The sequence below is a fragment of the Chionomys nivalis genome, chromosome 12, assembly GCF_950005125.1.
Source record: "Chionomys nivalis chromosome 12, mChiNiv1.1, whole genome shotgun sequence".
Lineage (NCBI taxonomy): Eukaryota > Metazoa > Chordata > Mammalia > Rodentia > Cricetidae > Chionomys > Chionomys nivalis.
The window spans coordinates 69,499,257-69,524,572 of record NC_080097.1 but is presented as its reverse complement, the minus strand read 5'-3'; the positions used below and the strand labels follow the sequence as shown (position 1 = coordinate 69,524,572).

General features: G+C 42.3%; 1 protein-coding gene across 1 annotated transcript in view; it reads left to right on the top strand.

Annotated features, from left to right (window-relative positions):
• Lrmda (leucine rich melanocyte differentiation associated) overlaps positions 1-25,316 on the top strand; it is a 1,017,760-nt gene that overhangs the window by 660,160 nt on the left and 332,284 nt on the right. The gene's annotated exons all lie outside the window — the stretch shown is intronic.

Below are 25,316 nucleotides of genomic sequence, written 5' to 3'. Positions count from 1 at the left end.
AGAGCCTATGCTCAACATTTTGGTACTTAAGTTTTCTGTATACCTATTTATATGAGTATTCTGTAGACACATTTTAAAAACCATGTAGATAGCAGATCCAAACTTTGACGTGGGGCAAGGATGCGTAGGGATTCAACCAAAGTTGGGGATTCCTTTAAGAAATTTGATTAGGAAAGAAGCCTGGGGTGATAGCTATTTCTGTAAAGCATTTACCTCACAAGCACCCCAAGTTTCACCTCAGAATCCCTGGAAAATAAGAGAGGAAGGTGGGGAGGCGAAGCTGAATAAAGAAAGCCAGTCCTAGTAACCCATACAGTGCTTGTGATCCCGGCGCCTGGGAGGCAGAGAAAGGCAGCTAGATATTCAGGGATTCCTGGTCAGCCGGGCTAGTCTGTGGGCAGAGCTCCAGTGAGAGACTTTGTCTCTAAAGAAAGCAAAGCAGATGAAGCCTAAGGAGCAGGTAGTCAAAGCCGTCCCTGCCCCACCCACCACATGGTCTTTGTGAAAAACTGGTCGACTTTCCTGGGACTGTGCTTCTAAAGCAAGGAACAAGAAGACGATGGCTTAGGAAATGGGAAGAACCAGGACAAGGCTTTGGGAAGATGTCATTTCAAGAACAGGCCATTGGAGCTATGTATTGCCCTCTTCCCATTGTAGAGATTTTCACCTCGCAATTCCCTGTCTAAACCTGTACGAGTTTAATTTGGGGCTTGAAAATGATGGCTGAATCTACAGAGGCATGACGTCATGATGGCTGTACAGAGGCATGACGTCATGATGGCTGAAACACAGAGGCATGACATCATGATGGCTGAATCCACAGAGGCATGACGTCATGACAGCTGAATCCACAGAGGCATGACGTCATGACGGCTGAATCCACAGAGGCATGACGTCGTGTTGAAAGACTGCAGTTTAGAGACAGGTTAGCTGGTATTTGTTTTCATTCTGCAGTATCTCCCCCCCCCAACACACTCTACCACAGCATGCCCCTCACTACCAAGAAAAATAGGTTTTCCTATGCAAGGCTGATTTTCCAAAGCTGGCAGCCTATGCCATGGGCTGGGAGGTGGGGCACAGCCTCCCCTGGCAATCACTCCTTGGACTGAGTCCCCTCTGTAGAGCCGCTCTCCTTACAAAACAATGCCATTTAACTTCAAGCTCTGACATTGTTCCCATTCCTATTTCCCATAAATAAGCAGACCCCTCCACAGGTTTGCTCACCTCCCCCAGGTTGGCATTCCTCAATTATAGTCTTAAAACTGACCAAGTGAAAACAAATTGTGACCTTAAGTTATATCCTACACTCTACCTCATGTTGAGACTCGCAGAGGTTTTGTGGTGCTCTTGTTGACAGGCTGCCTGTAGATAGAACAGTTTTCCATAAGGAATTGAAATCATACATCAAATGTATTGTTTTATATGTAAGCCACCGGAGACCAATGAAAGCAGTTGGTAGAGCCCAAATACCATTACAAACAGATTTATTGTAGTGTGTTTTCTCCCACCTTTTTCTAGAAGTTATTACTTTAATCTTAAGAATTTATGTAAGTGTGCCTGTGGCTTTTATATGGCTGAGGCATTCACTTTGAGACTTTTAGCTATTTAGTGGCGGGGTGTTTAAAACAAGTGTTATCAAGGAAATAATTTTGCCTTTACATCATTTTTTTTATATTTGCCTCTGAATGCTTCATATAGAATAGCCAGCTGGCAATATAAAAGAGTTATTGCCGATGTCATGGAAACTTATCTTTCTAGTGCCCTTTAGTTTGGTGTATTCATCCCTACTTCTAAAACACCAGCAGAGATAAACACGCTGCATTCTTGTTTGCTGCCAGATCAGAAAAAAATAATAAAAATAAATAAAAAATAACCTCTGTGCTTGCTTTCCTAGATCATTTCAAAGACAGAGAGCATTAGACTTTGAAGCAATTAAACTCGCTCTGGTGTGCATTTGCTAAAAGGGCTGCAAAACAATTTTTGCCTTTTCCCAGCCCCAGAGTAACAGAGCTGTTTGAACCTTCAGACAGAAAGATCCTGAGTGATGTCTCAGAAGATGGATCAGATGACCTTGCAAGACCCAGCTCATTTATCGCATCAATCTTTCAGCTAAGTCAGATATCATAACATTTTTTTCAAGCTGTTCTAATTCTTAGCCTTTTCGGGGCATGCATGTCTTCTGAATGTACCATCTTCATGCACATACTTGCTTGCACATTCTCCATACACATACTGCATACACAGGCTTTAGTTTGGGAACCACATTTTCTAAGTGTGTTGACAGACACTTGCCAGGCAATCCAAGCACTCTATGTTCCAGGGAAACTGAGTTGATATTTATAAACTGTAGTTTATTTCAGTGTTACAAAGAACATCATGGACCAAGAAAGGCTCCGAGGGTAAGGTGTTTACTGTAAAGCATGAGTTCAATCCCAGCTCTCAGGGGAAAAAAAAAAAGCCTTGTGTACCTACTCACACTTGTAATCCTGGGGCTGGGAAAGTGAAGATAGGTGTAGCCTGGGGGCTTACTGATTAGCCAGTCTAACCTACTAGATGAATTCCAGGCCACCCCGACACCCTAGCTCCAAACAACAAGATGGGTGGATCCTGAAGAATGATATTCAGGGGTGTCTTCCAGACTCCACCTCAGCATACACAACACACAAAGAACAGCGTCCCGTCCTCTGAATTTTCCTTATCTTTACTAAATGAAGTTTCACCTGCTGCTGCATCTGCACATCCACATTTTGCAACCCTTGACCCTGGCTGGGAAGATGACACTGCAGTCTCATTTAGCTTATTGTAGCATGATGACAGAACCACACACGTACATACCCAGGGACCTAGCAAGACCTATCTTTCACATCAGACCAACAGAATAAGTGCTGGCCTTCTCATGGTTACTGTGATGAGAAAGCAGGCTCAAGGTCTTCTTAGCTCACTTCAGGTCATGGAGAGGAAGGTGAGCTTTTAAAATCCTAGTCCCATGGAGAGGTGAGGGAATCTGTCTCTTGAGGATTAGAGGTCCGGTCTCATTTCAGTGTTATTTGGAAAGAGGGATGGACCAAAATCAATTTTCCAATTCTGTTTGGTTCATCCTTTCAGAACACAAAAGACACTTCCTGTGGATTGGGAGTTTGTGCTTAAGACCAGTCCCTTTCTGAGCCAGTCTGTGTGTGAGAGGTACAGGCAATGCTACCCCTACATATGCCTCTTAGAACCAGGCTACGTCTACCCTACACATGCCTGTTTAGCTTAAGGATTATTTTGAGTTGGTTGTGTTTCTAAGCCTGGAGACTTGAGAGGCAAGACAAGTTCTGAATAGAAGTTACATCTGTGAAAGGAATCTCCTGTTACTGGGGCTCCTCTTCTCTACCACAAGGGAAGTGAGACTTTATTCCTGGAGGTTTTTGGTAAAGATGCCAAGTGAGTCTTTCTAGCAGACTTCACTCTGCCTTTTCACGCTCTGCCTGAATGGCTCCCCAGTCTGTCCCCTCTCAAACATTTCTCTCTTTGTTTCTTGTGAGCATCTCATTTAAACCTGAGCTCCTTAAACTTACTCTGCCCATGCTAAGCCCAGACATACATGAGACAGGGGTGTGTGTAGGGGGTGAGTTGATGTGTGTGTAGGTCAGATGTCAATGCTGAGTGTCTTTTTAAATTGCTCTCCTCTTTATGGTTTTGGAGAAAGGGTCTCTCACTAACCTTGGCCTTCACTGAATCTGCCAGACTAGGTAACCACACACTTCTGTGCCTGGATGTTTTTGCATGGGTTCTAAAGGGTCAAACTCAGTTTCTTATGCCTATTTAGCAAGCATCTTACAGACTGAGCATCTTCCTTGTCCTGGGTTGTTAATCTTTGGCTTCAAGGATCCATCCCAGTCCAAGAGGTATGAAGGATGGAGACAAAATAGTGCTGTCTTCCTATAACCCTTCAAGCAGTAATAGATTACAAAAAAAAAGTGATTTTTTTCTCACAGTACAGTTTTACTACTTTGAGCTCTCCTGGCCTTATATACCACCTAATATACTGGCTCTGGACTGCTGATCCCTTGCAATGACTAAAGATCATCTGTAATTAGCATGCAGATTGTTATAGAGTAAATGAATGCAGATATGCATGCCATGTTCCTACTCCTAAATAGGTTAAGTATTCCCCGCCTGATGTGTCTCCTGCCATTAATTTGCTGAGTAAACACTCTTTTTATAGTTGAAAGATCAGTTTCATTTCAGCCTGATTATTCCAGCCATTCCAAATTAGGTTTGTTCAAATTAATGAGACTTTATTAAATTAGAAAGGTGACCTGGATTGGAGATTATAGTCTTGTCACAAATCTCTCTGACACTGGACCTGTGTCTGGCTTGTGAGCCCCTTTACTGCTCAGCGACAGTGCATAATTCCTTCTGAGATCTGCAAACCAGAGTGCCACCTACCCCTTCAGCTTTGGCCTTTGACAGTGGGCGCAAAGCAGCTGTCCTCTAGCCCTCCTGTCTTGGCTCTGCTCTGCCCAGAGTGCTGGTGTCTTCATCCTGGCGTCCACTGGCTCTCCTGTGTGAGTATCTCCACCAGTTGCCTCCTTACCCAGATTCTCTTCTTGATTGACAGCACTTCCACATGTGGGCAAGTGTTGGGGAGAAGTCTTTACATCCCTTTCCCTTCTCTCCATTCCTGGCTTCTAGGATAGCAGGCCTCTCTCAGTAGGCAGAAGCTCTGTAAGCCTTGAGGTCTTGGCTTACTCCTCATGTGGACAGTTCCTTTGCTCTCATAATTTTTGGATACATGCGATTGAATTAATCTTGATTCTCGGTTAAGGGCACACTACTATCTGTGGGTTTGTTGCAGCATTCTTTGCTCATCTAGCCACCCATTTCTAATAATGTAATAGTAACTAAGTCAACCTAAGACCGAAAATATATATGCTATCATGTTTTTTATCTAGGCTTATTTAGTAGAATCACAGTGTTGAATTGTGTGTTTAATATGCTATTCCAGCTAAGTGTGATATGATTCATACCTGAAATCCCATGACTCAAGAGGCAGAGGCAGGAGGATTAGAGCAAGTTCAAAGCCAGTTTGTCCTATGTAGTAAGTTCCAGTTGGGTCAGGGTTCCATAATGAGACCCTATTGAGAGAAAGGGGGCGGGAGTAGAGAAACTAGAAAAAAATAAACCAAACCCCAATATTAAAAATAGCTATATACCATTCAATTTTAAAAGGTTTTTAACACAGGTATGTAACTGCAAATATATAGGAACTAGATCCCAAGGCTCTGCCCATGCAAACCAGATGCCTCGCCCCTGAGCTACATCTGCAGGTAGTCCCAGAGTTCTATTTTAACAATGAAGTAGGTGTAAAGAGGTGTCCTTCTATCATCTCTATTTGATTGTTTATGTGAGTATCATTTCCAAAATCCAAGTCTCATATTTCCATTGCAAGAACAAAGTAATAACTCATTGTAAAACTGTAAAAAATAAACACCCCACACGTTAAGAAATGGGGCCTGTGTAGTCCAGACATTGTTAGGATCTGCTCCCAAGCCCGAACAAAAGCCATTGCTGCTATGCAAAGAGAAGCAGGAGAAACAGCCAGAGTCTGGTCCCAGTTCCATCTGAGATTTCTCCTGGGACGCCCGTGTGAGCATGACTCCAGCATCCCTGCTGCTGGTCACCAAGGACGGTGGTCTCTATGAATGTGTCTGAGTTTTCATCATTGCTGGGTCACACCACCTCCCACACTCATTCAGGTGTTCATCTTCAGAGCACTGGGCACCCACATCCCCCTGTGTCATCATTTCCAGCACTGTAGTAGCACTGATGAAGGGAAGGCACCATCTGAGCCTACGGACTCCAGCAGAAGTCAATCTGTGTGATGCTACCCTGGGACCAGGAGGTGCACCTTGCTGGTGAATACCTTTCTGCTGGCCTGCCTGAGAGCTTAGGACTCCAGAGTCCTCCCATGGCTGGTTCTTGGGAGCCTCCAGGCTGTTAGAGGCATCTATTAAAATGCAAATGGCCCTTTCAGTTCATTATCACCTAAATCTTCCATGGGGATTAATTTATCAGATCCTTTCCCATCAGACACCTGGCTGGAAACACAGCCCATGGGAATGGGCACCTGGCTGACGAAACACCCTCTGAAAGAGAGAGGGGGGTGACAAAGAGGAGATGCTCCTGGAAAGCAAACCCAGGCTCTCGAAAGTGTGGCAAGTTGCCAGTCCTCACCAGTTCCTCTCTCCCCAGACCACTGAAACCTAACTTGGCCAAGTATATAAAGGCTATATCTGTATCTTTGGGGGACATTCCCCTTAGAATGAACTAGAAGATAAGTGCACAAAGGTCTCCAATCAGCCGCAGACCCTCCGGAGCCTGCACATTGCTGCAGAGAGCCCTTCAGCCTTGTTGTCACTTCGTGACAGAGGCCTTAGAACTGAGTTCTTTATTAGCTGTCCCCAAGGCCCAGCCCGCTGCATAAGGCAGCCATTTTGAGGCCTGGACAGGCCTTGTGGAACAGCTTCAGCTGGGATGTTTGTGTGGCGCCTCATCTGCTTTTGTCTGACATCCAAACACCTCTTTGAAAATGTCTGCTCTCGGGCCTTGCCTCACAAAGGGGTCCCGAGAGTGTTGTCTGAGGCATTTGGGCTGCTTCTGTCACTCACACAAAAATGTGCCCCTCCCCACCCCTGCAGGACAACTCCCCCTACAACCTGTGCTTTTGCTTCAGCTGACCCTGGCCCTTTAACATGTCAAAATGTACTAAAAACACTTTGACTGTCATAACAAGGCGAAATGAAGTCTTCACAACCTGTCCGTTAAACAGACCTTTTGGGGGTATTGCTTTCTGTCACCTCTCCCTGGATAGAGCTTGTCTGGGTTTGTGAGCACCAGACCCATGGGCCTTTGTTTTCGCTCACTGTTGTGTGGAATTCCCCGCTCATTCATTAATCATCCCTTTGCCTCTTTATTCGGGTGGCAAGTATAGCGAACACACTTAGCGTGTGCTTTTGTTTGGGCGGCACCCTTTGTGAGGACCAAGGCAGAGCTAATTATTAACTGCAAAAGGAAAGCAAAACTCTCAGCTGAGAGCCAAATACTGTGTGTGTGTGTGTGTGTGTGTGTGTGTGTGTGTGTGTGTGTGTGTGTGTGAAGTCTAAGAGGTTTGGACCAAGAACTGGGGTGGCTTTATTTAGCTGGGAGTTAAGGGGAGCAATGCCAGAACTCTCAGAATTAATAGAGACAGTCTATTAAAACCCAACTGAACAGACAGTTCAGGGACCCTGTGTGTACCCCTGGATAGCCCAGTTGGGGCCTCAGGATCTTAGCAGGGACAACTCCAGAAGTGAGGTCTCAGTGGATTCCTCCAATCTCTGAGTTTATATTTCCCAAAGTTTAGAGATTCTCTGGTCAATTTTTGATGCCTTTCCTCCCTTCCATTGGATTCTGGTTAACTGTTGAGTGACAGCTCCTTCGTCTCTTGACTGTCTCCTTCTGGGAAGTCTTTTCTCACCATGGATGCTAAAGTCATTGATGAAGTTCATGACCACCTGGGTCACTTCTGTGGCACTACTCAGTTTTAGTCTCTCCATAAAATCTGCCACTGTTGGAATGAGGTTTTGTTTATGAATTTCCTGGATGTTGGGCTACTAAAATGTTAATCTTTGTGCCCTGAGCACTTAGCTCCCAGATGATTGCCTGGCATGAACCAGAGTCCAACATGTTTCTTGCATAAGTAAGGAGGGAAGAGTTCTATTGTCAGCTCATCAACTATGGTACATTGACTGGACCACTGCAACCTGGTTAACAAGGAAACACAAAACAAAACAAACAAACAACAACTCCCCCCCCCCCAATTCAGACGTTTATTGATACGTGTGCAGAACACTCAGCAGTAAGTCATTAGAAAGAACAGTTAGAACTTGGACTTAGAAATATCTTTAAAAAGAACAATACAGTTTTAGAAAATGAATAAGACAAAGGAAAAGGATGTTGCCTTTCTAAAATAACAAATAACAAACTAGGGATATGGCAAAGGGACTGGATAAGGGCTCACAGTGCCTTAGGTCCTCAGGGCGACCTATGGGGTTAGCAGCTAGAGTTCTCTCCTGTGATTAACCCTCTCTTCTTCCTGGTATGAGGAATAAGAGATACCTTTAAACATTTATGTCTTGCTTTCGAGCAACTAGGACAGGACCTGAGGTATTACACCTGCTTTTTCTCAATGGTCTTTGGGTCCAAAGAATCAGTGTGCGGCAAGTTTGGGAGTCCATCTTCTGGTGTCCTCTGGATCTGTGGATGAATGAGCGAGTGATTGAGTGCAAGGGCTCTCCCCTCCCTGACAGTCCTCTAGCTTCCCTAAGCCTCGGTTCACAGTTGCAGGACCTGCTTTCTACATCAATTCACTGTGAGAGCATCGTCCCTCACCCTGGCTCATCTTCTCTCATTGTTCTAGAGGACCCATCAGTCTTTGTATGACTTTTAGGTAAGACTTAAAACCTGAAGCTTTGCTTCGATCATGTCTACCCCAGCCTCAGATTTCCCCTTACCTGTATATTGCTTTATTCCTAATGGATGATACTTGTTCCTATGCGTCAGTTAGGCAGTCCTTGCCCTCATCACAGATACTGGTCCCTTCCTTATGAAATATGTGGGTTCTACTCATAAATGAGTCCATTACTCAATACTTTTTTAAAAATGAATTTATGTATTTGTGTGTGTGTATGCGTGTTTATGTCTGAGTGTATGCAAGTGCACCACACGTGTGCAGTGCCATCAGGCCAGAAGAGGGCATTGGATACCCTGGAAGGGTTTCGGGTGGCTGTAAGCACCCCATGAACTAGAAACTGAACCTCCACATCAAGGTCCTCTGCAAGAGCAGCAAGTGCTAACTGCTGCCTACCTCCTCAGCTCCACTCGCTTCTGAATTCTTTACTCTTTTTCTCTAGTGTGTTTTCTACTGATGAACCAAGGCCACACACTTTTTATTACAAAACGCTAACAATGTATAAACATTATAACTGTATATAATTAGTACATGTGTATAAGGATGAATTCTTCACCTCTGTTGTAGAGTGAATGGACCTTCACTTTCATACAGAATTTGGAATCAACTTGTAATTCACTAGAAGTCCAAATGACACTTTCATTGTTACCACAGAAAACATACAATCAGACTGGGGTGATGGAGTCTTCACACCCATACATATGGTTTTTATCATTTTCTAGATTTTTAAGGTGTGATTTTTGATGACTTTAGTATACTTATAGCATTTTAAAACCATTGCCAGTGTTGAATTTTAGACTGTTTTTCTCACCCTGTAAAGAAACCCTGTATGCATTAGCACCCTCCATTTCCACCTCCTGTAGGCACTAGACAACCAAAAAACCGCTTCCTCTGTCTACAGATTTGCTTGATGCTGACATTTAATATAAACAGGGTCATACAGCATGTAGTGTTTTGTGGCGACCTCTTTCATGTACAATAATATTCCATGGTGCACCATGTTGAAGACACACCAGAACCTGGTACTGGGACTTAAACATATGGGTTTTAAGAGACATTCCAGATTCAAACCTTAGCAGGGAACACACATACTTTGAGTTGTATGTCTTGTTCCCTGCTGATGTATGGAAAGCGGATGGCTATAAACACATTTTATCTGCATATGTATTCATAGCATATCACCCCAACTTTACTTATCTTTACTCAGCCTGAGTTTCTTGAGTTAGCAGTCAAATCATCTATATACTTGGAGTTTGTGTCTTCCTTCTGAGTCTTTGTAGTTTTAATTTATTTTTCTTGTCTTACTGTATAGAATCCTCCAGTGTAATAAAGGACAGAAATAGTGAGATCTGATATTCTTTTCAGGAACATTTTGATGTCTAATTTACACAAAGAATCCTCACTTTAAGTGTCCATATTTTGGTGTTTAATGTGTTCACAAGGTCATGCAACCATCACTATCCATGTTCAGAATAGTCCCTTCATTCCGATAGAAATTCTCCTACTGGGCACACCCACTGAAAAACCATAATTTACTTTCTGTTTCTATGTTTTTGTCTGTTCTGGACATTTCACATGATTAGAATTCGGTAATATATGTCTAACTCTCTCACTTAGCAAACATTTTCCAAGTTGATTCTTGGATCATATATCAAGACTTCATGTGTTTCATTGGATATTTATATTTTGCTTATCTGCTTATCAGCTGATCGACAGCTTGGCTCTTTCTACTTTTTGATTATTCTGAGTAATGTGCATATGAATACTTTCATGTGTAAACATGCTTTCAGTTCTCTTGGGTAGATAATTAGGAGTGGGATTTGGGGATCACATGCAAACTCTTAACATCCTGAAGAATTATTACAGAAGTAGAAGTTGTCAAATGAACTTACAGTCAAGTTCTTGATCTTACAAAGGGTCACTTGCTGTTAGCCTTTTGAATCTGTTATGTGCCAGATAAATTGCTTCCTATACAACTGTGCTGTATAAGAGTTTAGTCATATAGTAGTTTCTTCATGCACAGTACCATCATGGGGAATGTGGTCCAGAAATGCAGTCCTGACAAGAGATTTAGTGCTGACCGTGCCCAGATTGGTCAGTGCACTAGAGGCAAGAGGAGGTGCCAGTTAGCACTCTCATTCCCTGGAGTCACTGGACCATTTATCTTATGATAGGTACCAGGCTCCGATGTTGGCTATATGAGCTATTATGTTTGTTAGAAATTCCAGCTTTCTCTGATGTCACTGCAACTGATAATGACACTTTTCTCCTCCTGAAAAGGGAGCTATAATTTACTCTCCATTCTTATCTGTTGGTGACATCATACCTGATCTTTTTGCATTAAATTTCTGCCTGGATATGACTCGCTGTCTTGCTCGCTCACTGGATTTGACCATTTTCCCCTTACATTTGCAAGTGTCTTAGCTATATGCTCTGACAAAACACTTGACCAAGGTCATCTAGTAAAGGAAGAGATCATTTGGCTCCACAGTTTGAGGGTTCTCTATAGTGGCGGGGAAGCGATAGTAGCCATGAGCAGCTGGTCACATGAGTCTGCCCTCAGGATGCAGAGATGGCTGCTGGCTCTCAGCTTCTGTTCTCATTTCTATCCATGCTGGAATTTCAGCTCATGGAAGCCACCCACATTCAGGGAAGATCATCCTTTTCCAAGCAGACCTTTCAGGAAGTATCCTCACAGACACACACAGGGGTGTGTTTATCGTGACCCTAAACCCAACAAGGACAATAATAAAGATTAACCTCACACTAAGGTCTTGCTGTCCTGGTCACACATAGTCTGTTCTGTTTTCAAACTTCCTGTCAGACTGTGTGCCAAGGGATCATGCCCCATCTGAAATTAGAAAATAGTGTGTGCATGTATATATGTGTGCATATACATTCTCACACACATATGTACATATACTTATGCATCCATTCCTCGGTCAAGGGGCATTTAGGTTGTTTCCATACCTGTGTCTTTTTATAGACAAGTTAAGTCCATTGATTTTAAGGAATGTTAATATTCAGTGATTGTTAATTCATGATATTTTTCTGGTTTTGGTGGTGGTAGTGGTAGTGTGTTTGTGTTTCTCTTCACTGGGATTTTCTATTGTGAGATTATCTATTGCCTGTGAGTTCATGGGTGTAGCTAACTTCCTTGGGCTTAAGTTTTCCTTCTAGTACTTTCTGAAGGACTGGATTTGTGGTTAGGTACTATTTAAATCTACTTTTGTCATGGCATATCTTGTTTTTTTTTTCATCTATGGTGATTGAAAGCTTTGCTGTTTAAAGTAGGCTGAGCTGGCATCTGTGGTATCTTAGTGTCTGAAAAATGTCTGTCCAGAATTTTCTGGCTTTCATAGTTTCCATTGAGGAGTTGAGTGTAATTCTGATAGGTCTTACTTTATATGTTACATGGCCTTTTTCTTTTGTAGCTCTTAATATTCTTTTTTATTATATATATTCAGTGCTTTATTATGTGATAAGGGGATATTTTTGGTACAGTTTGTTTGTTATTCTGTAAGCTTCTTGGACCTTCACAGGCATGGTTGGGAAAGTTTTTGATTTTGCTGAATATATTTTTTGTGCCTTTGAGTTGGTGTTCTTTTCCTTCTTTTATACCCATTATTCTTAGGTTTTGTATTTTCACGGTATCCCAGATTTCCTGGATGTTTCTTGTTAAGAATTTGTTGGATTTGACATTTTCTTTGACAGGTGAAACTACTTCTATCATATTTTCAACACCTGAAATTCTCCCTTCTATCTTTTATATTCTGTTGGTTATGCTTGCATCTGTGGTTCCTGTTTGTTTCCCAAAATTTTCCATTTCCAGAATTCCCTCGATTTGTGTTTTCTTTATTGCCTCTTTTTCAATTTTCAAGTCTTGAACTGTTAAGTTCTCCTGTTTGATTTTTTTTCCCTGACTGTCTTGACTTTATTTAAGGTATTTATTTATTTCTTCAATTCTTTGTTTGTCTTTTCCTCCTTTTCTTTAAGGGAATTTTCATTTATTCTTTCATCTTTTTTTCGTTTTCTCTATCATCTTCATAAAGTTATTTTAAGGTCATTTTCTTCTGCTTCTTCTGTGTTGGGATGTTCAGGTCTGGCTTTTGTAGAACCACTAGGTTCAGGTGGTCCCATATTGCTCTTTATGTTGTTGAATGTATCCTTACAGTAGATGCTTTCTGCCCATCTGCATTTGGGATAATAAGTACTGGCTTTGATTCTTCCTCCAGTCGGTGCAGGTAGTGTCTGTGCCTCAGGTGACTGTTTTTCCTCCAGTTGATGCAGGTAGAGCCTGTGCCTCCAGGTGGTTTCTGATATCTCTGGAAGTGGTGGGGGAGTGGTCTGGCCATAGTAGTCTTGCCTGTAGACTATCTGTTGGGGCTTTTCCTCCTGTCAGTGCGGGTGGGGGCTGTGCCTCTGGAGCCCTCTGATGCAGCTGGTGGGGGAGGCTGTGGTGGAGCAACCTGGCTACAGAAGACTTCTCTACAGACAGGCTGATGGGACTGTGATTGGCCAGGAAACTAAAATCTTAATGTGTGATCTTTTTTGTTGTTGAAAATATTTGCCTATACAGAAACTTGTGCAATGATGATTATAGCAACTCTATTCTTTTAAAAAATTCTTAATAATCCTTTGAGAATTTCACAGAAATTATCTTGATCTTTATCTCCCATCCCTCCTGTAACTCCTGCAAGGTACCCCCTATTTCAAGTCTGTCCCCCTTTAAAAGGAGCTTGTTGAGTTCAATTTATTTTGCCCAGATACTCCTGAGTGCAGGGCACTTAACCATTGTCCTACCAGGGGATACACTTTAAAAAACCAAACCTGACTTTCCCTATTCTAGAAACAATTAGCTTTCCATGAATCCTCAGCTAGGGGTTCCAGGAACCCCTTCCACCTCCGTGGTGGAATTCTGACTGGCCCAGTCTTGTGCAGGTCTTGTGCAGGCACAAGCTGCTATGAATTCCTGTGTGCAGTGGGTCTGCCACATCTCTAAGATGCTGCTTCACTCTGGCCCTCCCAGATCTCAGGCTCCTATGGTTTTTTGCTCCCTGCTACTTTCTGGTTCCTGAGCCTTAGGGTAGTAGTAATATAGTTGCCCCATTTCTGAATAAACAGTCCATGGGCATTCTGTTACTCTCATATTGACCAGAACAACTCTTATCTCAACTGCCTATACTTTTTTATAATGCCAAATAATATCCTCAAAGAAAGGAGCTGTTACACCATGAGCAGACATGAAAGACTTACAGCATATCAGTAAGTAACAGACCGTAATCTGAAGGGAGGACATGCACAATTTTAACTGTATGTGATTCTAGAAAAGATAAAACTATGTAGTTAAATGTGCCAAGGGTCCAGGAGAGAAACAACTCCGTAGACACAACAGAGAGGATTAGAGTACAGTGTACAACACTGTCATGATTGACACCCAAAGCCACAGCCCATTCAGTGTCAAAGGTGAACCTTAATGTAAAGTAAAGAACCTAGAAGACAGCGATGTATCAGGAGAGGCCTACTAATTGCTGGATGTATTTGATCACCAGGAAGTTATGTGTGTCTAGGAATCAAGGATATCTGAGAAAGCTCTGGTCTACTTGATTTTGCTTTGATAGTAAAACTGCTCTCAGGAAAAAAATCTTTTAAAAAGTAAGAATCTGTGGCGAATATTAGATAAACAGGTGATGGATTCCTGCATGCTATTATTTTTGAGTACTTTGTGGGCTTCAGATATTTCATAATTGAAGATATAATTCTAAACAAAGTTTTTGAATAGGCATTGTGAGATAATCAGGGAAATTTGAATTCTCGGTGACTATTTGATATCAGGAAATTTAATACTTTTTAAATATATGATTATGGTGTTACTATTATATTTTAAATACACGATTTTTCATCTTTTAAAAATACCTAGGCCTATATATGCATGGCAGAATTGCTCTGATGTTTGTGATAGTCTACAAAGTGTTTGCCATAAGCAAAGTCAAAAGGAGAAGTGTGGGGAGAGGAAACACATTAGCTGTTGATGCAGAGAGTTTCTACAGTGTAGTCTGCCATTTGAAGTGTAAATTCTTTTTTGTGACTTCTTCCCCCAAATGGTTTTTGAATAGTGACCTTTAAAAAAAGAAAACTTTGGGGCTGGAGCAATGGCTCACATAGTAAAGTTCCTGTTACATAAACAAAAGGTCCCGGGATTGAAACCCCAGCATCTATAGAGAAGCTGAATGTGGCAGTATGCCTCTGTCTTTCGTGCTAGGTTTGCAAGAGACAAGCAGATCCCAAGAGCTCACTGGCCAGCCATTCTAGCTGAATAGTTGAACTCCAGGTTAGAGGATAAATTTTTTTTTTACTTTTCTTTTTTTTTTATTAATTAATTAATTTATTTAATTATTAAAGATGTCTGCCTCTTCCCCGCCACCACCTCCCATTCCCCCCCTCCCCCAATCAAGTCTTCCTCCCTCCTCAGCCCAAAGAGCAAGCAGGTTTCCCTGCCCTGTGGGAGGTCCAAGGACCACCCTCCTCCATCCAGGTCTATTAAGGTGAGCATCCAAACTACCTGGGCTCCCACAAAGCCATTACGTGCAATAGGATCAAGAACCCATTGCCATTGTTCTTGACTTCTCAGCAGTCCTCATTGTCCGCTATGTTCAGCAAGTCCGGTTTTGTCCCATGCTTTTTCAGACCCCGGCCAGCTGGCCTTGGTGAGTTCCCGATAGAACATCCCCATTGCCTCAGTGTGTGGGTGCACCCCTCACGCAGCATTGTTTGTAATAGCCAGAACCTGGAAACAACCTAGATGCCCTTCAATGGAAGAATGGATGAAGAAAGTGTGGAATATATACATATTAGAGTACTACTCAGCAGTAAAAAACAATGACTTCTTGAATTTTGCATACAAATGGATGGAAATTGAAAACACTATCCTGAGTGAGTTAAGCCAGACCCAAAAAGAGGAACATGGGATGTACTGACTCATATTTGGTTTCTAGCCATAAATAAAGGACATTGAGACTATAATTCATGATTCTAGAGAAGCTAAATAAGAAGGTGAACCCAAAGAAAAACATATAAGCATCCTCCTGAATATTAACCTTCATCAGGCGATGAAAGAAGACAGAGACAGAGACCAACATTGGAGCACTGGACTGAAGTCTCATGATCCAAAGGAGGAGCAGGAGAGAGAGCACGAGCAAGGAACTTAGAGGATAAATCTTATCTCAAAAAGGAAGGAAGTTGAAGAGTGACAGGAAGATAACTGATGTCAACATCTGGCTTCCACATGCATATGCATCCACATGCACAGGTGCCCACACACAACCACATGAACATTTATGCACAGTGCATGCATTCATGCACACACGTATGCACACATGCACACACATGCACATACATACACATATACAATGTATGTGTACACACATGTACGCACACACATACACACATGCACACACGCGTACACACATGCACTGACACATACACGCACACACATACTATAGAGCTCTTTATAATGTATCTCACAGAGACTGTGATTAGCAATACTCCCTCCTTCCTTCAGAGTAAGCTGGGGTTCTAGAGAAAGTACCACATGTCGTCCTCTTTCTGTACTGTTTTGTTTTGAATTATGCATGTAATTCACCCTAATCAGAGTGTGGCCAGGGAGACAAGAGCCATTTGCTAGTCAGAAATGAGTCCTCTAGTCCCGTGTTGACACCAGACTTCATCCTCCACATCATGGAGACTCTTTTGAAGCCTTGGATAGAGCTCAGAAACAGACTTGTCCTCAGTGAGGTCAGAAGCCCTGTTAGAGGTGTGTCCAGGATTACTTCCCTCAGTCCCCAACCACATGCCAAAACCCTAGAGCCATGTGATTGAAAGTAAGAGGCCCCAAACATCCAATAAACAGACTTAGAAGGTGAGAGGCAACTCATTCCAACTTTGTGATGTCCCGAGAAACTCTGCTGATAAGAGAAAAACACTAAAGAATAAACGAGAGATCGGTGAGATAACAGGGAAAGCGAAGGAGTAGCAGACAGCACTTTCAACTCTCCGGCTTGAGAAATGCATCATGCCAAGGAAGATAAATTGGAGAAACATGAGAAGGGAAAGAGATCTTGTCTCTGACTTGCGGATTCTCTTTAAGCGAATGAGCAATAACACAGAAATAAGAGGGTCCAAAATGGGGCTAAGGCCTCAGCCAGAATCGCACTTCCTAATCACTCCCAGCTTTGGAGGCATGCTTGTATGTTAAACTGGAGCAGCTTTCTTGATTTTGAATTATGCATGTAATTCACCCTGATCAGAGTGTGGCTGGGGAACCAAGAGCCATTTACTAGTCAGAAGCCTTGGATAGAGCTCAGAAACAAACAAACTGGTGAGCTCAATTGTTTGGAGCCATCTTGACAAAGAACTTCCTATGTGGGATATTTTTCCTTTCCTACCAGGCCGTTAGATGCTGAAAAAGCAGTCCTACATAGTTACATGGAAGTAGTCAAGGACACAAACAGTCACTGGTTCTACCAAGGGTCTGTAAGTGGCCAACTCACCTTCCTGTCATGTCCTTTAATAGGACAGAGGAAGATGAAGAGAAATGAGATAGTATTGTAAACAGAAATTAAGCAAATGTAGCAGATAGATAGATGATAGATAGATGATTGATAGATAGATAGATAGATAGATAGATAGATGATAGATAGATAGATAGATAGATAGATAGATAGATAGATAGATAGATAGATAGATAGATAAGAAAAGGAACTCAATAGGAGGACATCAGGCCCATGACTGTTCTGTTTTGATCTAGTGGTTGAGTTTTAGCTCCAGCTTCAGGCAGCTACCTCCTTCAGGGCACAGAACAAAATTTTCTAGCACACATTCACATCATTGTTCACTCTTCCTTAGAGTAGACAACTGACTAACTCCAGCTGGCAGGTCATTGGTGACAACTAAAAGTGCTTTTCAAAAATTGAGGTCAAAGTACAAACCCCGATGTGAGCAGTTTTGCACACAGTTTGCATAGCCTCGGATTTGTTAAGATGCTGTGTGCTGTACGCTTACCTGGGGACAGAATCGCACATCACAGAAAACTTCTCTTAAGACAGAGATTTTGAGAGAAGCAGAGTTTTGTGTTTTTAGGAGGTAGGTAGTGGATGGAGACAGGAAAGGAAGAGGCAAGATCAATATAGAATCCCAAACAAGCAAACCAACAAAATAGAAACAAATCCTCTATTTCCAGTCCCGATTCTCCCATTTATGGGCCCTATGAATTTGGTCTTTTTTTTTTTTTCAAAAGAAACAACTTTTCTTTGACTTTCAGGTTGGTTTGTTGGTTTGTTTATTTTCTATAGAAACTGGATCTAATAATGCCCGTCTTTTTCAATGGCGAGAATTGTAGATAATGGCGGTCATTTAAAAAAAATAAGCAAGATAAAAGAGGGAGAAAAGGAAGGTAGGTGGAGAGGTGGGGAGGGAGAGAAAGAGAGAGAGAGAGACAGAGAGAGAGAGAGAGAGAGAGAGAGAGAGAGAGAGAGAGAGAGAGAGAATGTCTTCTGTACCAGAGTGGATCATGGTTCATGGTTCAGTTTCTATAATCCCAGGTTCTAGTCTTACAAGAATCCAAAAAAGAGCAAAACACGAATGTGTCATCTTGAAAGATGCATGAGAATTTCCCTGCATATCATTAATGTGTGCATTTCTTGAACACAAATGGCAGCTCAGTCAGCATGTCCTTATACCTATATCAAAGACAGACAGTTGCAGCTTTGTTCTCAGTGAGACCCACTTGGGGCTGGGCTGATTGTTGATGGATATTATCATTTTTAATGTCAGTAAATAATGTGTTGTCAGATAAATGACCTGTTTCCTTTCTGCAGTAAAAAGCTCATTCATCAAGGGGAGCTTGAGTGCTGGGGAAATCTCAGCCAGTCTGAGTGTTTCCGACTGTGCAGGACGAGAAATGTTTTATTAATCCTACTTTCCCAAGCAGTTGGGTTCAATTCTAGGCAGAGCTCTGGTGAATCATTGAAAGTATATGCATTTTCCATTGGCCATGTTCTACTGACTGGGGAGAAAGTAAGCGATTTTTTAAAACTTGGAACTATGTTAGCACTTACAAAGCATTTCTCAGCAAGCAAGATGAAGAGTATCCTCTACATAATTTGGATTTATCTTAGCCAAATTTTTGTTACAAGGAATCATAATAGTATGAAATGCAGAATTAGTGTAGCATGTTCTAATTGATTTGACTTTTGGCAGCTTTGAGGATCATGAAGATTTAAAAAGTGGTAGAATCAAATAAGTTCTAGAATCCTAGTCTTTAATGCCTGGGATCCATGTGGTGAGTCCTTCTTAAGGACACCACTGAAAACTCATATCTCTATTTCAGCAGACAAACCCCATGAACCCATTGTCTCACTAGAAGGTCATCATGTCAGCATCTGTGATGGGGGGAACATCATTAGTCAAGGGAAGTGAAAATAGTTTACTTCTGGAAGACTTTAGGTAGAGTGGCAATTCCTCCTTCTGTGTTTTCCTGATGTAAGTGTATAGATTTGAAAATACATCCTTAAAACAAATAGCTGGAGTTTTCTATGTCCATCCATGGACTCTTAAAAAAGCTTTGATTAGAACCTTCTTGACCAATCACTTAATGCAAATGTCTAATTTATCCTTTGTTAAACAGTTATGTCAATGAGAGCTCAGTAGTGGAGACCGTCTTGTAGGTCATGAAAAGAGCTTGCAGCTAAGAGACTTGAGAATAAACAATGTATTTTACTAATAAACGGTTACTTTGTCCAAATATCCAATGAAATCATTGACTTCTGAAAGTTGTGTTAGTATATTTTTCTCAATCCCATCAAAGCATAGGTACATCTCGGAGACTACAGTAAATGTGAGTTTTATGCCAGTGGAACTCACTAGAAACTGGAAAGGTGGTTCTGTCTTCCTATTCCTCTGGAGTAAGATTTGAGAATCAATAGCCCATGGGGCCAACTGTAGCTTATGCCCATTTTTTTGTACATCTGAGCCGGGAGTGTAAGTGTGCACAGACACAGAGTAAGAAATAACTGGGGCTTGCAAAACCAGAAGTATTTCATCTCTATTTTTTTACTGAAGAAGTTTGTAGATTTGTGTTGTAGAACACTCAGATAAATACATTCCTTGTAGATCCCTTGGTATCTTTTTGTTTCATATTTTTTATGTGTTTGGGTGTTTTGCCTGAATTTATGTCTACACACCATGTGTGTGCCTGGTGTTGGGAGAGGGTGTTGGATCCCCTAGGATTGGAGTTGCAGATGGTTATGAGTCACCTGGATCCTCTAGAAGAGCACTCAATACTTTGGCCACTGAGTTATCTCTCCAGTCCCTTGTACTACGTTTTCAGAATGAGTATTATAAATTGCAGGAAAAGAAAGTAAGGAAACTAGGTTGAAAGGTGCCTCTTTGTGAAGAACTTCGGGGACGGTCTTGTTTGATTTGCTAGTCCCTTGTGCTTGTGAACCATGCAGAGAATGCTGAGCTGGCAAGCAGTCGGGCCCATTGTTATGTCTTCCCCAGGTCATTTGCTGACTTTTTAGCTCCAGCATTTTCAATTGCATAATTTGTCACCAAACCCACATCTCTTCTCTGAACTACCTCAGAATACCCTTGCACTACAGAAAATCCATGCAAAGAGTTGATGTACCACATTGCTGGGATTCTATCTGGGTTGAGCTGGGTGCCCATGTTAATTTGGAAGCATGTTCAGTGGTCACATAGAAAATGCGCCTTGTGACGAGCATGTGTGCTGTAATCCTCATGGCTTCAGTTTTCAGAGCAGAACAGCAACAGTCTTGCGGGTGAGGTGGCATGGGGCAAAGGGGAAATGGGATGAGAAACTTGAGAAGGGAAGGATGGGAGGAGCTTGGGGATTGGGATGGTTGGGATATAGGAAGGGTGGATACGGGAGCAGCGAAGTATATATCCTAACTAAGGGAGCCGTCTTAGGGTTGGCAAGAGACTTGACTCTAGAGGGGTTCGCAGGTGTCCAGGGAGATGTCCCCAGCTGGTACTTTGGGCAACTGAGGAGAGGGAACCTGAAATGACCCTATCCTATACTGATGAATATCTTATATATCACCTTAGAACCTTCATCTGGCGATAGATCAAGGTAGAGACAGAGACTCAATTTGGAGCAACGGTCTGAGCTCTTAAGGTCCAAATGAGGAGCAGAAGGAGGGAGAACATGAGCAAGGAAATCAGGACCACGAGGGGTGCACCCACCCACTGTGACAGTGGAACCGATTTATTGGGAGCCCACCAAGGCCAGCTGGTCTGGGACTGAATAAGCATGGGTTGAACCTGGACTCTCTGAGCATGGCGGACAATGAAGGCTGATGAGAAGCCAAGGACAATGGCACTAGGTTTTGATCCTAATACATGAACTGGCTTTGTGGGAGCTTAGCCTGTTTAGATGCTCACCTTCCTGGACATAGATAGAAGACCTTCGTCTTCCCGCAGGGCAGGGAATTTGGACTGCTCTTCAGTATCGAGAGGGAGGGGGAATGGTGTGGGGGGAGGAGAAGAGGAGTGGGTATAAGGGGAGGGGAGTGGGGGGAGGGGGCAATATTTGGGAGGAGGGGAGGGAAATTGGAAATGGGGAGCAGGTAGAAATTTTAATTAAAAAAGAATAAAAATAAAAATTAAAAAAACAAACAAACAAACAAAAAAGAAAGCAACAGATAAAAAAAAAGAAAATGCGCCTTGTGACGAGCATGTGTGCTGTAATCCTCATGGCTTCAGCTTTCAGAGCAGAACAGCGACAGTCTTCTCTTTCTTTGCTGCTGCTGTTCCAGCAACTTTCCTCAAACGTTAGCATTGTTTTGGAACTTGTGGGACTTGATTGTGAAATTTGGAGGTTAGAACTTGATACTAAGTGGAAGTATTAGGCAGTTTGAGGATGAAGATCACAAGAAAAGGGAAAATCATAGCTTGACAAACTATACTGTTTCTAACTGTGTTTCTCAATGAGAACACGGGTGTACTTTTACTAAGAAAATTTCATCACTTTAATTGGATGAAAAATCCAAATACAACCAAAGGTTTCTTAAGAAACTGTAACAGACAGTTGTTAAGCAACAGAGAAGTAGGAATTTACGTATATCTTAGTGAATCACATCTTACAGCATAAAATGATCTAGTTTCATATTCTTTCACACTTTTGCTTTACATTCTGAAATTTAAGTCTTACTGTCTCATTGTCTTTGGCATTCTGAAATATGTGAGAAACTTGTGACTCAATAACTATGAGAGAAGAGAAGCAAACTGTTGCTCCAAAGGTGTTCAGATAATTTATTAGTTGTAGATAACAGGGAAAGAAGGGAAGAAAGAAATTCATGGCAGGGAAGTAAAAACCTGCTTTATGGGGACTCTAGTCCGGGGGATTAGGAACTACTGCTAGGCATCCTTTTCCGTGGGGTCACTCCTTCCAGCTGTGACCACAGGCGCGCTAAAGTTGTTGGCTGCCTCAGATCAGTTGCTGACAAATTTTGTTTAAACTAAAATCTGGATCATGTTACAATTAATCATTACTCACTTTGTCCAGTCCCTAAGGTAATTAAGCTTTTAAAAACAATACATCTGCCTAAACCCATTCTGATCTCTGTTTTCTGAGAACCACCTCCCAAGGACTCTTTCAGCCATGGATCTGAGACCATCACAAAATGGAACTGACTTTTGTGGATGGCTGTGCCTTTTTGCGTTATTCCTTCTTGTAGGTTAGATGTTCTGTTAATATCTAACCCTCCTGTGGGGACAGATAGAAAGCGGCCCTTGAGTGAACTGTCAGCCTTCCTGAGAATCAAGGCCATGAGGCTGTTTTCTTAAGAATATACCTCAGTGGTTTTCTGGAAAGAAACAGGAGGAGAAAGACTGGGTTAATCTCTGTGGCAGGATCTCAGTGGAGGGCTACTTATAGCTGGAAGCTAAAGAAAGTGAGTTCCAGTTGCAATTGAGTTCAAGGTTCTAAGGGCTTAGAAGTTGTCGAACCATACTGCATTGGAGTTTGTAGAGTTGAATTGGTAGGCTCCAACATATGCTCTACACTGCCATTTGGGGGTAGGTCTTGTCTTCCTATATGAGGCCAGCCCATGCATTCTAAGAGGTTTAGCCTGGCAGTCTTACCCACTGAACACACAAAGTAACCCCATAGTCATTGATCAGACACAGAAAAACACTCCCAGATCTCCAGTTACTTTGTAGTGAAAAACAAAAATCAAAGTAACACTGTTGAAAGCCCACCATGATCTTAGCCCTTGGTGACAGCCATTTTGCAGGGGAACTTCTATAACCTAGTCCTAAAGATACCTATCTAGAGAAAAATATAAATGTTAAAATAGCATGTTAAATTAGACTAAACCACTTGTTTAAAAAACTTTAGTTCCTACCCAAATTGCGATTATTTTCTTACTGTCCAGAGCTCAGTAGATACAGGGGCTACCTATATAAGAACCCTATCCTTACCAAAGAGTCCAGGCAAGTATGGGCTAACCTAACCGATAAGTCCACCAATCAGAACTTGAACAGAATGGCAGCTAATTCATCTAACTTTCTGCACAGTCAAAGGACACCTTTACCAAGCAGTCTGTGTTTGACTGGGAGAAGTTACCTGGCTCTCCTGTCTTGCTTCACATTTAGGAGATGCTGTCTTTGGGGCTTTCAGAATACATGCTTCCTGGCTGTGGGCAGCATCTCCACTTTCTCCTGCTTCCTGACTGTGGTTCACAGCTGTGGGAAGTCTCTCCACTTTCTCCTGCTTCCTGACTGTGGTTCATGGCTGTAGGCATGGGAATGAGAAAAGACAAGGGGAAGAATTCCCTTTGTTACCACCATCAAAGAGTTCTGGAGCCAGTGGGTGATCTTTGTAGAAATCTCCCCTGATCCTCAGGGCATGGAACAAAATCTCTATAAGAAGAAGGTACTGGGGGTGGGGAGGGCACATTTTTTGTTTCAGGCCATGACACAATTGCATGAACTCAATTAACACTCCTGCTTTACACAGTCTAGAAACCAGATGGTATGAAATAGCAGTTGTCAAATATGGGAGAAGAAACAAGACAGGTCCCAGAGTCACTCGGCCTGCTACCTAGAAAATCTATCCAGGCTCTAGTGGGGGAGGGCACACCCAAACAAATGGCCAGTTCATGGAGTTGAAATATCAGAGTTATAAACTGAGGATGGTCAAAGTAGTTAGGGTTCTCAGAGATGAAGGAAGAATTGGTACAGTGGGGCAGCTGAATCAGGGGAAACCTCCGAGACCTTAATTAAGTCCTCTATGACCTCAGCTGAGAACTTAATGGTAGAGCATGCTATGATAAGCTTCTGGAAGCCGAGGGAACATGTGAGAGAAGCAGGTGGAGTAGGGCTGGGAGCTCTGCTGTTCTCAACATCTGGAGTGGAGACAGTAGGATATGTAGGGCATCTTGGGCCATATTCAGAGGACAATTGCCTCAGTAGAAGGGCAAAGGCAACACCTCTCTGTCCCTGTCTACTAAAACTTAAAGATAATCTTCAAGGAGAACAAACTGTTTAGAAGTACTCTGTCGCCGGGTGATGGTGGCTCATGCCTTTAATCCCAGCACTCGGGAGGCAGAGGCAGGCGGATTTCGAGACTAGCCTGGTCTACAGAGCTAGTTCCAGGATAGGCTCCAAAGCCACAGAGAAACCCTGTCTCGAAAAAAAAGCCAAAAAAAAAAAAAAAAAGAAGTACTCTGTCTCAGAAAAAAAAGCAAACCTTCAAAAACATCGAAATGAGTTTTAAAAAATCCCCTTGCAGTGTCAAATTTACAACATCTATTGTCCAAAGAAACAAAAGAAATGCGATCCATTATGGTGACAAAAATTTGCCAGTAGAAATAGTTACAAATAACAACAACTGGTAATGATAGATATGAAAATTTAGTTATAACTGTTTACTAGAAAGTAAAGGTGAACATGGGAGGAGAGGAGAAGGCATAGAAAGGGCATGGGGAAGCAGAGCCCACGTCTACTTCTAGAGACGCAAACTGTAACACCAAGATGGTGGATGGAGTGGGGAGAGCAAACACAGACAGAAGGAGAGACTGGCGAGCCTGAGGATGCAAAGGTAGAGACTGCACAAAATGAATCAGATGGGGGGGGATCATGTAGAAAATGAACAGAGACTCCAAGTGATGTGGCAGCTTCCAGTGAGTGAGTGTGCTTGTAATTAGAGTTCTAAAGTTCCCAGGAGGAAGGGCATGCTAAAAGTACAGTCGGGAATGAATGGGAAGAAAGGGGCGCCAGCAGGAAGTGCCGGTGAAGCAGAACCTCGTCCATTGGGGAGATGACTAAAGTCAATAGGCTCCTCTCAGACTAGTGAGGAAAATGAGGACGGAGGCACAGGTTGTTGATACTGGGAATGAAGGAGGAAGCGTCCCTGATGGTGAAAGGGTGACAGACAGCTCCATAAACAACTGAAGCCAATGGCATGGTAACGGGTGAAATGGATGCACTCCTCCAAAGCATATAAATGGTCATAGAAAAGGAAACATACAAACTCAGTAACCATATGACATTCCTCAAAATGGAGTTTAGAATCTTTTCACAAAGAAAAACAATTCTAGATCTATGTTGGATTGGCCAGTGAATTCTACCAAATAATTAAGGAACAAAGACACTGCACTATGAAGCATCTCCAAGCAGGTAAATTATGTTTGGTGTCAGAGTTCTAAAGGTATCAAAAGTAACAAACCTGCAAGCAGATGCCAATGAAATAGGGAAAAGAAGACACAAACCTGAAGGCATTGGGAAGTAAACAAAG